This window comes from Malaya genurostris, chromosome 2 (assembly GCF_030247185.1).
Source record: "Malaya genurostris strain Urasoe2022 chromosome 2, Malgen_1.1, whole genome shotgun sequence".
Taxonomy (NCBI): Eukaryota; Metazoa; Arthropoda; class Insecta; order Diptera; family Culicidae; genus Malaya; species Malaya genurostris.
The window spans coordinates 227,834,603-227,848,210 of NC_080571.1; the positions used below are offsets into that span (position 1 = coordinate 227,834,603).

At 35.7% G+C, this 13,608-nt stretch overlaps 1 protein-coding gene across 5 annotated transcripts in view; it reads left to right on the forward strand.

Annotated features, from left to right (window-relative positions):
- Nucleotides 1-1,806: 1,806 nt before the first annotated feature.
- Nucleotides 1,807-13,608, forward strand: part of LOC131427902 (RB1-inducible coiled-coil protein 1) — a 54,076-nt gene continuing 42,274 nt past the window's right edge. For 2 of the 5 annotated variants that reach the window (XM_058591480.1, XM_058591479.1), the window contains exon 1: nucleotides 2,357-2,879. The gene's annotated coding sequence lies outside the window, so the exon portion shown is untranslated. Of the gene's footprint in view, nucleotides 1,947-2,351; nucleotides 2,880-13,608 lie in introns of those variants that run through there. The other 3 variants (XM_058591477.1, XM_058591476.1, XM_058591478.1) reach the window with 3 other exon arrangements.

The window sequence follows — 13,608 nt, forward strand, 5'->3', positions numbered from 1 at the left end:
CTCCGATGACAAAGTGTAGTTTGAGTGTAATATCTTTGCTTTGGGGAAAAATTCCTGGTGATTTTTCTCCAGTCAGCCTTACAAGTAATCGAAATGTTATCTCTATTGTATGGTGTGAATATTAATACTCTTTCGTTAGAAATTTCGTGAAATGAGAGCTACTGTCTGCTTGAAATCTTTCTAAATTATCCAGCGTTATGCCGACGACACGACCTGCCACTCGTCTATTAAAACTGTATCGCAAATCTGACTACCCCTCAGTAACTCGAAATGTCAAAACGAAATTGCTCGAAAATTTGTTAAAACTGGCAACTCGATTTGATAAATTATTGATTTCGAATAACAGATACCTTGGATACTGTTGTTCAAAGGCATGTTTATGTAGATAAACAAAACTAACTCCGAATCGATATACCAGTCGCGCATTTTACCACTGTACCTAAGAACAAGAGTCGGCCCTTAAAAGTTAAGTGAAGCGCTATGTTTTTGCGATACCGATATATATATCATTTTATTTGCACTACCAGTAATTGTATGCACCGGAAATTTGATAGCATAGCAGTTACCAATCAACTACATCGGCATCTCACACCATCTTCATTAGAAACATTCAATAATGTATTGTAACTATTACATAGTTTTCATAATATATTCAAATTATGCGACTAAAACTTTCCTATAAGTAGATCGTATCGTCAGTATTACTATTTTTTCACGCCATTGAGACAAACTTTTGTTTTATGACTTTTGCTAACCCTAGAATAGTTTTAGTATGACATCTGGATAATTCTTGTAAAATTCTCTTGAGAAGACTTGAAACACCTCTTCAATAAAAATTTTCATGAATAACAATTAAGTTTTTTAGCATGATTTAGCAGAGAAATAACATAAATAAATGCATTTTTTCGTTACTGACTCAATGTATAAAGGATCTTTGAAAATAGCTTAAATTTAATAATGGTGTTTCAAATCGACATCACAGAACGCAGGAATTTCATTATCGTTCTTTTTCCATTGATTTAAACTTCTGTGAGGGTTCTTCTAGTGTTACGAAATAATATTTTTGGTCTTAATTGAATGCATAATAGACGAAATAAACATCCTGCTCCACCTTTTTTTTTTCGAGTTCTAGAAACAGTAATTTTACTTGATTATTAGCAAATATACATGATTGAAAATTCAGTTTCGTGTTGTGTTGCAACAGATTTGGAATTACATGACTGCATTTTCGTGGATACTGACAATGGATCGGGATATTTTTCCTATTTGTTTGTTTATTTCTGTAATTGCGGTTTCTTGACAAATAACGCATAGCAACCAGAACAGTGTTGCCTAAAAATATTAATTTTATCATTATCAAGGGGTCGCTATATTTGTGGTAACTGACGGAAAATCACTCACAGACACATTTTATTCCAATTTTTCTTCGGAGTGCCTGGTCGTGTCGTCGGTTATGCTGTCTGCAAACATTTACATGCATGTCCAATTGAAGCCTATGCATATGTTTTTAATATGAAACCCTCTTCTAATTTAAACAACTGAATTTAAATTCATTTGATCTTAACAAAATATCTTTCGGCATATTGTAACGGTTAATTCAAAAAATATTTTCCTGGTTGAATCGTCATTCCTTGGTGGAAAAAAAACCTAATATTACGGCGTTTTCCGATGTCGTGTAATGTCGAGCTCAGAATTTTTGACACTCGATCATCGATATTTCCGCTAATCGATGAATCAGAGCTGTCAGCTGTTTTTGATTGTTGCTTTCCTGCTCATGCGTTGAAAGTTCTGCATTAGCTCTCTGTCATTCTTTGTTCGCGTTCGGTTGATCGACTGTGTTCACAAGCTGCTTCATAATAATTTTATTTTTCTTGCTATCCATTTTGAAAAGCAAAAGTCTCTTACATTTCATTGCTCGTAAAACGACGAAAAAATACCTTCTTCAGGTGAGAATTTTCGGATTGATTTTGGTATCTAGTGTTAGTTTATGTTCCGGGAAGTGTTTTCCGATAGTTGACAAGCAGCAGTGAGTGTTTTAATGAACGGAATTCATGGCGTGAAAAATATATTTTTCCAACTATAATACGGTTTGTGTGGTGCTTCCTGCTTCCTTCGCTGTTTTTGCGTGTTGCCTTCTCACAGCCATTCAGTTGCCGTTTCGTTCATGCTGATGGAAATAACACCAGTAGAGAGAAAACGCCATCTGCGTCTTTCGTTTGCGATTATTATTATTATATTTTGGAATCGAGCTGCAGAATGTGTATGAATGAGTGAACAGATTGTAGCAAAAACGGATAGTTATCGTAGGTTTTATTCATTGATAGTTCAAAATTCATAGTAACTCATTGATCGGAGACGTAGAGAAAAATAACTTGTTTAAGCATCTCACGAACAACCAGTGAAAATTTGTTTATATTATTTTTAACACTCTGGGTTTGGTGTTTTATTATCGTTTGAACTCGAGTGTACTCTGTTGTAATAAGTAATTATTTACACCTAACTTCAGGATTGCAATGACAAACATCAGTATGAACTTTGCCTGATTAGCGCATTGAAAAAATAGGTTGATTTCGGAACTGCGCGATTGCGATTTAATCCCTGCACAAGCGAGTGATAGTAACGAGTCACTGCTGTACGATGTTTACAAATAATTCCGTCTTTGCAAATTTGTCATCACCGGTTGTAGGCTGACAGTGCAATATAATCGTCATCAACCGTGGAACGGTGAAAGAAGTACACTCGAACAAAGGATCGACTGGTCGTAGACGTGATATTGTTAAGTGGCGCAGAAACTGGTGACCGTGTCTCAGTTGGAAAGTAAATAGGATTGTAGTGTGTTCAACGTCGGGCCCAATATACACGACAAACAGCTGTTGACCGTAAGTACTGCAGCCGCGGCGGCGATAATGAGGAGAAGTGATCAATGACGACGAATTCGTTGAATTTATCGCGCATATTTTGTAATTGGAACGTAACGTTTGTGAGAATTCGTTATCATGCGCGGCATGTACAAATACGCAGACGTGTGTGTTGTTCATGTTTAATATTTGAATAACGAGTTATGTCGTATGGATCCGTTTGTGAGTCCCTTCTCCTAGTAGAATGATGCAACATTTTGATCAGCTTTCGCTAGATTCTTACGCTTGTGATTGATAATGCGTTAATGAATTGTATTGACCGTAATTTTACAGTTGATTTGCGAATCAAGCGAAGTTGTTTACTGTATTGAATTTTGAAGGACGCTTACTACTTAGGTATTCATATTCGTCATTACGAAACATAAGTATTGAGACAGACAATGTGCTACCCGAATGTTGGTTGTATTACTGAGAAATGCAGAACACAATTGAGTAGTGTGGGTTTTAGTTGATTTTCCGCGTAAGAGTAAAGAATTATTTGGGATCTGATATCATTCAATTAACGTCACACGGTTCCTGATGTGATTATTTTGAGTAATCGTTAACCTAAATTTACCACACCGTTTTTGAAGACGTAATTCAACAACGTGGTATTGATAGCACAAGTTCTGTTTACTCGATACGTTTTATTCTTTATAACACTGGGACTAAAAAATAGAAACATTATACACTAATACGTTGTTTTACTCACTCTACCTGATATACTAGAGCTAAAACGAAAAAAATCGTCAACATATATCAATTATGGGTATTGCTATGACATGTGGCATCTGCCATCGCAATGCAGCATGGAAAGTCAAACCATAACTGAACTTAAGCTGTTTAAGTTTTATGGTCTATTCAAACCTTTTCCGAACCGGTTCAGTTCCGGTACGGCGCCGTGCACGTGGACACCAAGCCTTTTTCACTCATTTCAAATGAGTATGTTCATACTAGAGTGCCTATTGAGGTTTCTATGCCCGGTGAAAAATTAAAAGCGGCCCTATTGTAAAATGGGTGGCCAACTCGTTTCTTGATGAAAACAAAACAATATGTAAAAGCGATTCACACGCAGCATCAAGCGACTATCACCTGAATGGAACGATTACGGAACAACAACATTAATTCAGCTGTTTTTCAAAGAAGGACGTATCTTACAAAAGTAAACAAATCGAGGTTCTCTCTCCTACCAATAAATGCTTCAAAATCCTACAATTTTATCTAAAAATTCGTATTCTACAAAAATCCCAATCTTAGTAATACAAAGAACTATAAAAGGTGAAACTGTCATTCCATCTGTTTACGCAAGTTTCGCCCTCCGTGTTCCATGCCAACAAACAGGGCGATACTTCAATTGCTAGTAAGGAAGGGCGAAACTATATATTTTCTTTATTTTAGATGGTTACCGAACCTTTTATTACTGGAAATAGTAAGAGACAATAAAACTACTCACATATTTGTCTTAGTAGCGAAAACCAACCAATTTCATGAAAAATGCGCAAGGGCGTATCTTTATAATTCACACAGCAAGTATAAAAGTAAACAAATCGAAAAAGGGCGAAACTCTTTATGATGATTTATTCAGTGGATATAGAAGGAAAGTGGTAACATTTGCGTGCCTTTTGAAGACTAACAATTCATCGACTAATCATAAATTGATCAGAGAATATACGATAATTTCTAAACACGATTTGAAACCAAAGTCGAAACATTCATCGATGATTTTCTCCATTTGCTGTCAATGTTAGATTCGCCGTTCTTTGAAAAACAGCTGAATTGTAAGTAATCCATATGAAAGGACGCTACGTCGAGTTCACGGAACATTTTAACGACGGATACGTGAGCAATAGCCAGAGTGGAATGACAGCTTTGTTCCAATCGAGCAAACTACACGCTTAGAAAAAGTTACTCAGAGTTTGAGTACTAGTTACTCATTTTCGAACTATACATGGAAACGTCAAAAATTGAGTAGTTACCATAAATAATAATGAGTAACTCTTACTCTAAATTTGAGTTTAACGTAAAAACTCGTTTTATGTTACTATTCGCAAGATCAGTCTAAAAGCTGTAATAACCACTTGTAGCAACAAGTTCTATTTTTTGTTAGTGAGATCGCGTATTTCAAGAGTGAGTCGCTTAATACAAACGGTGTTGTTTCTGCAAAACCACAATTTTTAGACTGTCCTCTTGGTTGTGCCATCGACGCAGTTATCGTGTCCAGAAGGGATCCGTACTGTGCTTCAGAATGGAAACAAATATGCTCAAGTGTGTCATTTATGAGGAACAAGTGTCTGATTGGTATCTGAACAGTACTGACATGTATGTTTGACACACTACTCCAAGCGATCGCCACTTGATATGATATCTCGAAGTTAAAAATCGGAATAATAAATAAACACAGTATGATTATTTTATGTATTGCGTGTCAATTAACTAAATATTTTAATACAATACAATTAAAAAAAGAGCAATTTTACGCAAATTTGGTATATGTGGAATAAATTTTCATTCAGAATTTAACTAATTACTCTATTTTTGGCTCATGGGCAAATAAAGCATTACTCAGTAAATGAGTAGATTTTACCCAAAAATCGTTTCCAGTGGAAGAACTCAAATTTGAGTAACTAAGGAGTTACTCTAAATTAGAGTTGTTCCACTTTTTCTATAGATGAGTGGGATCTTACTCATTTTTGAGTAACTATTTTCAAGCGTGTACATGTCGAATACAATCAGAGATGCCATTTATACAGATTTATCTGTATTATACAGATTTTTACATGCGCATACAGATTTAATACAGAGTACAGATTTTATACAGATTTCTCAAATTAAATACAGATTTATACAGATACCACAAAAAGTAAGAAAGAAATAATGAAACTTTTCCGTCTGAGCGTGTTTGATTGCCCATGTTAAAATGAAAATTTTTTCGTGCAGCGTCATGAAACTTTATTGTCAGACTGAACAGTTGTATGACCTGACTTGACGTTGCGTATTGGGCGTTTGAATTCCAAGTCATCATTTTCAAACGAAAAAAGTATATGGATTTACAATTCAATTGTGGTTGATACCAAAAACAATTAAATTTCGTCGTTTAATGTTCTTGTCAGTGCGGCAAGGACTTACGATATAAAGGAATGCTCCTTGCATCTACCATTCTATAACAATAACCTAATGGAATAACATCTTTAAACATCATTTTATTTCCGAAATTTCCTTCCTTTAGTGAATACAGATAAATACAGATTTTTTATACAAAGCAATACAGATTTTCTATGAAAATATCTGGCATCTCTGAATACAATGTAAAGCTGGTGGAACTACCAACATTTCGGATTGAAAGTTTTGAATTGTTGCCAGCATTACGGATGAGATGTCGTTACTCTGGTTATAGGCACTCTAATTCATACTAGTCCGTCGTCGTTTCGTGTCGGTCATGAGCCGAACAAGTGTTTAATGAAAGGCGCGGAACAATATTATCGTCCGTTCACGGTGTCGTGCCACTGAAACTGACGTGGATCGGAAATATTTTAATTTAACTTTTGTAGAGGAGAAAATTGACTAGAACTTAACACGAAATGAGATGGTTTTTCATTTTGCTACCTTGAATATTTCTAATTTCTTGCATTAGTTTGAAGGACTTTTCGAACATTTCCGATCTGGTTCAGTTCAGGCACGGCGCCGTTATAATATTCTTACACTTGGCCGACACAACTACCTATTATAAAATCATCGTATGCTGTTGTGGTCGCGTGGTTGTCACCAGTGTGTAATTACGCTACAATGAGAAAAGAACCATAGTAACCGCAAACTGTTTTTCATTGTCATTTCTACTATACGCTAAAATAGTAGCAAAGAGCATGATATATGACTATTCACCATCAGTATTGTATAAATTACTAGACAACAAAGACTACGACTTGACTAAACTATTTGTATTTATGACTTTTCTGGCATGGTCATACTGACAATGGTAGTCATCTCAAATATAAGAACAAATAGTTAAACTCACAATTTCTAGTAAGGTGAAATTGCTCTTGAGCCTTGATATATGAGAAGCGAAATAGTTATTGCTACCATGTGAATATGTTCACAGTATAATAATGTTACCATAAATAGATACATGGTTTGATAGACGATTATGAAGTTTGAAAACACTATTCATGTAGTCCATATCAACAGAATTTATGTAGTAATCACATTATCGTGTATTTTTTGTTTTTTAACCGACTATGTATTTCATTTGTGCTGACTATACAAATTGTCAATAAATGAATGTTCTATGTTATTGTCACATAAAGTTACAATATAACAGCAAATTTCGTACGTGGGTAACACATCAGTGATTGATATGAAAAAAATATTTTATATGATGACTTTGTGTAATTTGGTAGGTCTTGCAGGTGAGTAAAGTTTGTAGCCTTAATAGTTTCCGTCATTGAAATTCAATTTTTCAACCATTTTTCCGGCAACGGCTACGTTTTCCAGTGAAATCAACGTCTCGTATACGATTTATTATTCATTATCGGTCGCTGTAGCAATAACATCCAACATATCGCAGGTGGGTAACGAGGTTTACATCTGGACTTGGCTATTAATTTCTTTCATGCTGCTCATTCCTGCTTCAGGAAAAAATCCACCGGACATCAGAGCCTTTGACCAACTGCTGCTACCAAACAATGCTCCTCAGTGTCCACGTTGCTATTCAACATTTCACTGGGCATGTCATCATTTAATATGATGTGAAAATAAAATAAAATTCCATGAAACTATTTTGTTGTTCTTGTTCTAGAATTCAAATTCATAAAACTTTTTAACATTAGCTCATGTTCTGCTGATCTTCAGCATTGTTGAATCAACCACTGCCTTTAGTTTCGAAATAACTAGAAGTGAAATGTTAAAAATACCATGGCTCTGGTTATAGCGAAAACTACAATGTAAATAAAGATTCGGTCATGGTTAGCCTAACCATCTCAATCGTATTAGTTATTCATACAATATACTGTTCAATATTACTATTCTAGAGCCGATAACATTTATAGTAAACATGAACTTGACTATTGTTGAAATCATCTGATTTAATAGTCGGCTGAAAACCACTATACTGGCATGGTCAGGTTGACCCTCTATATAGTAACTGTTACCATAATATTTTTCTGAGTGTACGTTCATAGTATTTAAGGCGCGCACTACCTATATGATAAGAAAAATGTTGAAAATAGATACGCCACTGACAGTGACAGCCACTTAACGGAAGTAAGCTACTGAATTAGTTTTTCTGTGGATGTATAAAATCTAATCTCTTTTAACTGTAGTTCCACATCCGAATTCCTGGAATGCATTTCCTACTGGAAGAGAAAGATGCTTCCCGGATGCAGGATAGATTTTGCTAAGGACATTACTGTAGAACTGCCATGGATATTTGATCTACGTAGGTAGTTACTTATGTATTTAACCTTGGCAACACTAAGTGTTGCCCGGTGGATTTGATGTTTCCATAATGAAGTTTGACATTTTTAACCATTACCATCTTCAGAACATTCTGTCATTTAAGCGCTATTTTTTTGTTTACAGTAAGTTGAAAATGTTAACCCAGCAAGAAAATGGAATAGAATCGTGAATATTTTCGCGCAATGATTTATTACGATTTTCGTCATGGATTATTAAGACAAGAGTGCTCCAATCAACTTAGCTCGACTTTTGGCAGTGTAGCACCATCCTATGCGACTGTAAAAATTGGTATAACGAATTCAATCGTGGTCGTAGTTTGCTTGCCGATGAATTCAAAGAATCTCGTCAAAAAACAGTCGTTTTACCAGAAAACATCCATGCTGTGACAACTTTGATAATCGAAGATTGGCATGTGACGAACTGTGCGATGGAGTCAGCCTTGGGCATTGGTGTGAAAAGTTTATATTTTATTTTGCATGAACGTGTGGTTGTGAAAAAATTTGTTCATGTTAGATCCCACATAATTTGACAATCGCTCAAAAAAGACTCGTGTTGATTGGTGCAAAGAAATGTTGGAAAAAAAATTCAATCGGGGTGCTTAAATTTGGTGTATACATCTACACAGGTGACGAAACATGGATTCACTCATATGAGCCCGAAACTAAACAGCAGTTGACTGTATGGATGTTCCAAGAAGAACCAAATCCAGAAAAAGTTGTTCGTGATCGAAACACTTCAAATAAAATTGTGGCTTGTTTTCTCAGTATAAACGGATAAATATTTAAGCATCCAAAACGTCGAATTGATGGGCCACCCGCCGTATAGTCCTGACTTGGCACCTAAGGACTTCTATTTTTTTCCCTTCCTTGAAGAATAAACTGCGTGGAGAGAGATTCAATACTTCGGAAGAAGCTGTTGAAGCGTTCAAAAACTATGTTTTAGGAGTACCTCAAGAATAGCTTAGCTTAGTTGACCGCGCGTGAGTTTCCCGTGATTGATTAGAAACCAGTTGAAATTGCATATTGAACCAAATGCATGATACTTGGGGAGTCGTAGATCATGCTCAACGTGCAACCTTAACTGACTTAGAACATGGACAAATCAATAACGTAGATGGCCACGCCCATACAGGTCAATATGGGAAGGGAAGGAATGTTAGTTCAACAATTGTTGCTACTAATGACCGAGGAATTCTCTGCATCATCACAAGTGTTACAGGAAAGGAGTGGTATAAGTAAGGCGAGGAAATGATCAGAATTTATCTAGGTATATAATGTGATCTACTTATTACTTATAATATTATCATGCGTTTCTTGCTCTGGATAGCCGGCTACCAAGAATACGTTATCGCGTTTTGTATCAATATGTGCTTTCTACTAAAATACGACATTTCTTCCGAAACTCGTAAAACTCCGGACAGCCGACTGTCGGGAGGTTCACTATCAATTCATATATTTATTTCATTGTGTTCTGTTTTGTTGCAATAGACAGCTATAATACTGGCAAGATATCACTCGATCATCATCAATCGAACAACAACGCCTTACACGATACGAAGTAATAATAGGTCTTACAGTTCTACAACCTGTTATTGAAATTCATCCGGTTCCGAAAGTCAGCAGGGTGGAGTGTGCTTAGAATCTCAAACCATCACTTAGAGTAACGATGCAAACAAGGACATTGTTTACAAAATTTGACTCAAAACAGCTTCAATTTGTAGGTTATGTTACTTTCTGGCCATGCGAACCGATTTCGGCTAAACTGGTTCCCAAGTAGAGTCGGAAGTACCGGAATTAGTGGTCAAAAAATCAAAAACAGATTACACTTGATTTCTCTGGAAAAAATCTGCAAAGTTCTTCAAATTTAGCTTGGTTTTTTTTAAATGAAAAATGTTATGCTGGTTTATGCTGAGCTGAGCTGAAGTAGATCGCCCGTAGTTGCACTTCGTGATTGAGCGAATAAGTGGAAATGTACAATGAACCAAGAAAATGAAGCTTGGGAGAAGCAAATTATTTTCACTGTACACACCCACTCGTTCCTTACTTTTTATTAAATGATCAATAACGACGCTGGCTATGACCAAAGGCTGTGCTACTGAGGGAAAGGAAGGAATGTTAGTCCGATACTTGTTTCTAGAGACCGCTGGTACCACTGTATCTCCACGAGCATCACGGGATAGGAGATTTGTTAGTAGGGAGGGAAAGATATCCGGATATGTTTGGATAAACAATATGATCTCAACAAAACATGATTTTCGATACTCAGGAGAAATATAATACGTAAGAAAAGTATAAAATATCTCCAAGGAACGATCTCACCAGTATCCTTTTCGCCCACTCGCTCTGCTGTCAACAACGCGAGATGAAACACGATCACTGAAAGAATAAAATAAAAACAATCGCGAATGGGTCCTTTGCAGAACAAACCCTAGACCTTCAGTTTGAATGACACGATCGACTTGTAAAGTTTCACACGCTCCATAGAAATCCGCCAACACCGAAAATGACATGCAAACGGGGCTTCGATCGGTTAACAGGTTAACATCATTGAATTTTGGGCCGGTAAATTCTCAGTTCTCGCCGCTTGAGCATCTTTAGATTCGCGGATCAATACTATTCAATAAATAGAACTCTCACTACTAAACAAACACTTGCCACATCTGCACTACCACTAAAAATAACTTTTTAAACCAAATATTTAACTATACGTATCAAACAACACATTGAAATTATACTTTTTTGAGAATAGCACTAGGACACCGCATCGCACCCAAATAACCTATTCTAAAATTTAATTAATAGTTTTTTGAAGAACTTCTTAGTATCATCAATTGCTCTACTATGGGGATAAAAACAGGTTTAAAAAAAACAAAAAAATTTGATTGCTAAAAATTTACGATGTATACATTTTTTAAAGTTCATGCACTTGAGACGAGCCTCCTGATAAATTTTATAAATAATTAATTTTATATAGAAAATTTTTACATAATTTACATTTACTCCAAATTCGAACGAAATCGCGTAGACGGGAAGACGATTTTTTTACATCCAATATTGATTCATTTTATTTATAAAAGGCTTCCGTCTACTGATTTTTTTCTGTAGAAAAAAAATCATTTTTATAACGTTTCGTAGAGAGCCCTCTCATGGGCTGAGGACAGTACCGTAAAGTGGTAGGTTTTTTGCTATTTTCCCGTTTCAAATTAAATTTTCTTGAAAACGGTGCAGAATATAGAAAAACCCACCGGACAATGTCTTCGAAATTTAGTTGATTCACGACCGCTAACGTGTTGTATTTCTTTCTGACTGAAGAACTGCTGAAAATTGGAACGCTCGGAAATGCATACCTCTACTTGTTCATCGAATATCTCGGCTTCGAAGGTTTGTATCATAAATCTACCGTGACAAAGTCTAGATAATTTAGTTTAGATGCGATTAGTACATAAAAACATATATGTTACCGCGATAAAAATAGACTTGTATTTTTCTGTGAAACAAAGTCAGTTTCAATGCATCCTCCATTTTTTTTCGTTTTGGTTTCCTGATAGCATTCCGAAAAAGGAGAGAGAAATAAAATTGACTCGACAAGGCTGCCAAACACACATACATTCAATCTTTGTGAAAGTTGAATATTTTTTCATTGTTCATTGGAATCCTGTATTTTTCTGTGAAACCATACGATAGAATAATGTGATAAAACTTCTCATCAAAATAATAAAATGTATGCTGGCAACCCGGTACAGTTTGCTCATATACGAGAGAGTACAAGAGAAATACGATGCGCAAAGGGAATTGAGCGAGCCACGTGGTCGATTTAAAACTCAACACGTGGTCCTCTGTCCTCAGACATTAAGGTCATCATCCAAGTAACAATTTGGAAAATTTGCCAAAACAAAAACATACAGAGCTTTGAAAGACTTTTATTTTCCTGCAGAGCTGAAATGATTGGAGAATTCGGAAAATTTTCCGAATGTTATCTAAATTCGCTATGAAAAATGTAATTATCTTGAAAAAAAATGCGATAGCATAGTATGTTTTCTTTAAATAAACTAATTTTTAGTCTATGGAGAGTTTATTCAGATAAAATTTTCTCAAAAAATTTCCACACACTTTTCAGAAATAATTCAACAATTTTGATACACTTTGCTATACTGATACAATTTGAAAGCTCTTAATGAAACGGAAAGTATAATTACAAAGTTGTAAATTCAATTTACAACTTAAAACACGTTCAATTTTTTTAATAGTTTTCTTAGTTTTTCACTATATACAGTCAGTTTTTCAAGCAAATGAAAATATCCAAGCCGTTGGAAATGTGTGAGGGATGTCGAAAGGCAAGGCAAGTAGTATTCAATTTTTGGATTACTTCGATAGTTGCAGCATTCTAGGCTCTAAAAGTATTGAGTTCAATATAGAACTAAAAATTGTTAGAAGTGAAAAACCAGTACAATCCAAAAGAGTGTTTTTCTAAGAAATTTGTTGTAAAGGGTGATTTTTTAAGAGCTTGAGAACTTTTTTAAACAATAAAACGCATAAAATTTGCAAAATCTCATCGGTTCTTTATTTTAAACGTTAGATTGGTACATGACATTTACTTTTTGAAGATAATTTCATTTAAATGTTGACCGCGGCTGCGTCTTAGGTGGTCCATTCGGAAAGTCCAATTTTGGGCAACTTTTTCGAGCATTTCGGCCGGAATAGCCCGAATTTCTTCGGAAATGTTGTCTTCCAAAGCTGGAATAGTTACTGGCTTATTTCTGTAGACTTTAGACTTGACGTAGCCCCACAAAAAATAGTCTAAAGGCGTCAAATCGCATGATCTTGGTGGCCAACTTACCGGTCCATTTCTTGAGATGAATTGTTCTCCGAAGTTTTCCCTCAAAATGGCCATAGAATCGCGAGCTGTGTGGCATGTAGCGCCATCTTGTTGAAACCACATGTCAACCAAGTTCAGTTCTTCCATTTTTGGCAACAAAAAGTTTGTTAGCATCGAACGATAGCGATCGCCATTCACTGTAACGTTGCGTCCAACAGCATCTTTGAAAAAATACGGTCCAATGATTCCACCAGCGTACAAACCACACCAAACAGTGCATTTTTCGGGATGCATGGGCAGTTCTTGAACGGCTTCTGGTTGCTCTTCACTCCAAATGCGGCAATTTTGCTTATTTACGTAGCCATTCAACCAGAAATGAGCCTCATCGCTGAACAAAATTTGTCGATAAAAAAGCGGATTTTCCGAATGGACCACCTAAGACGCA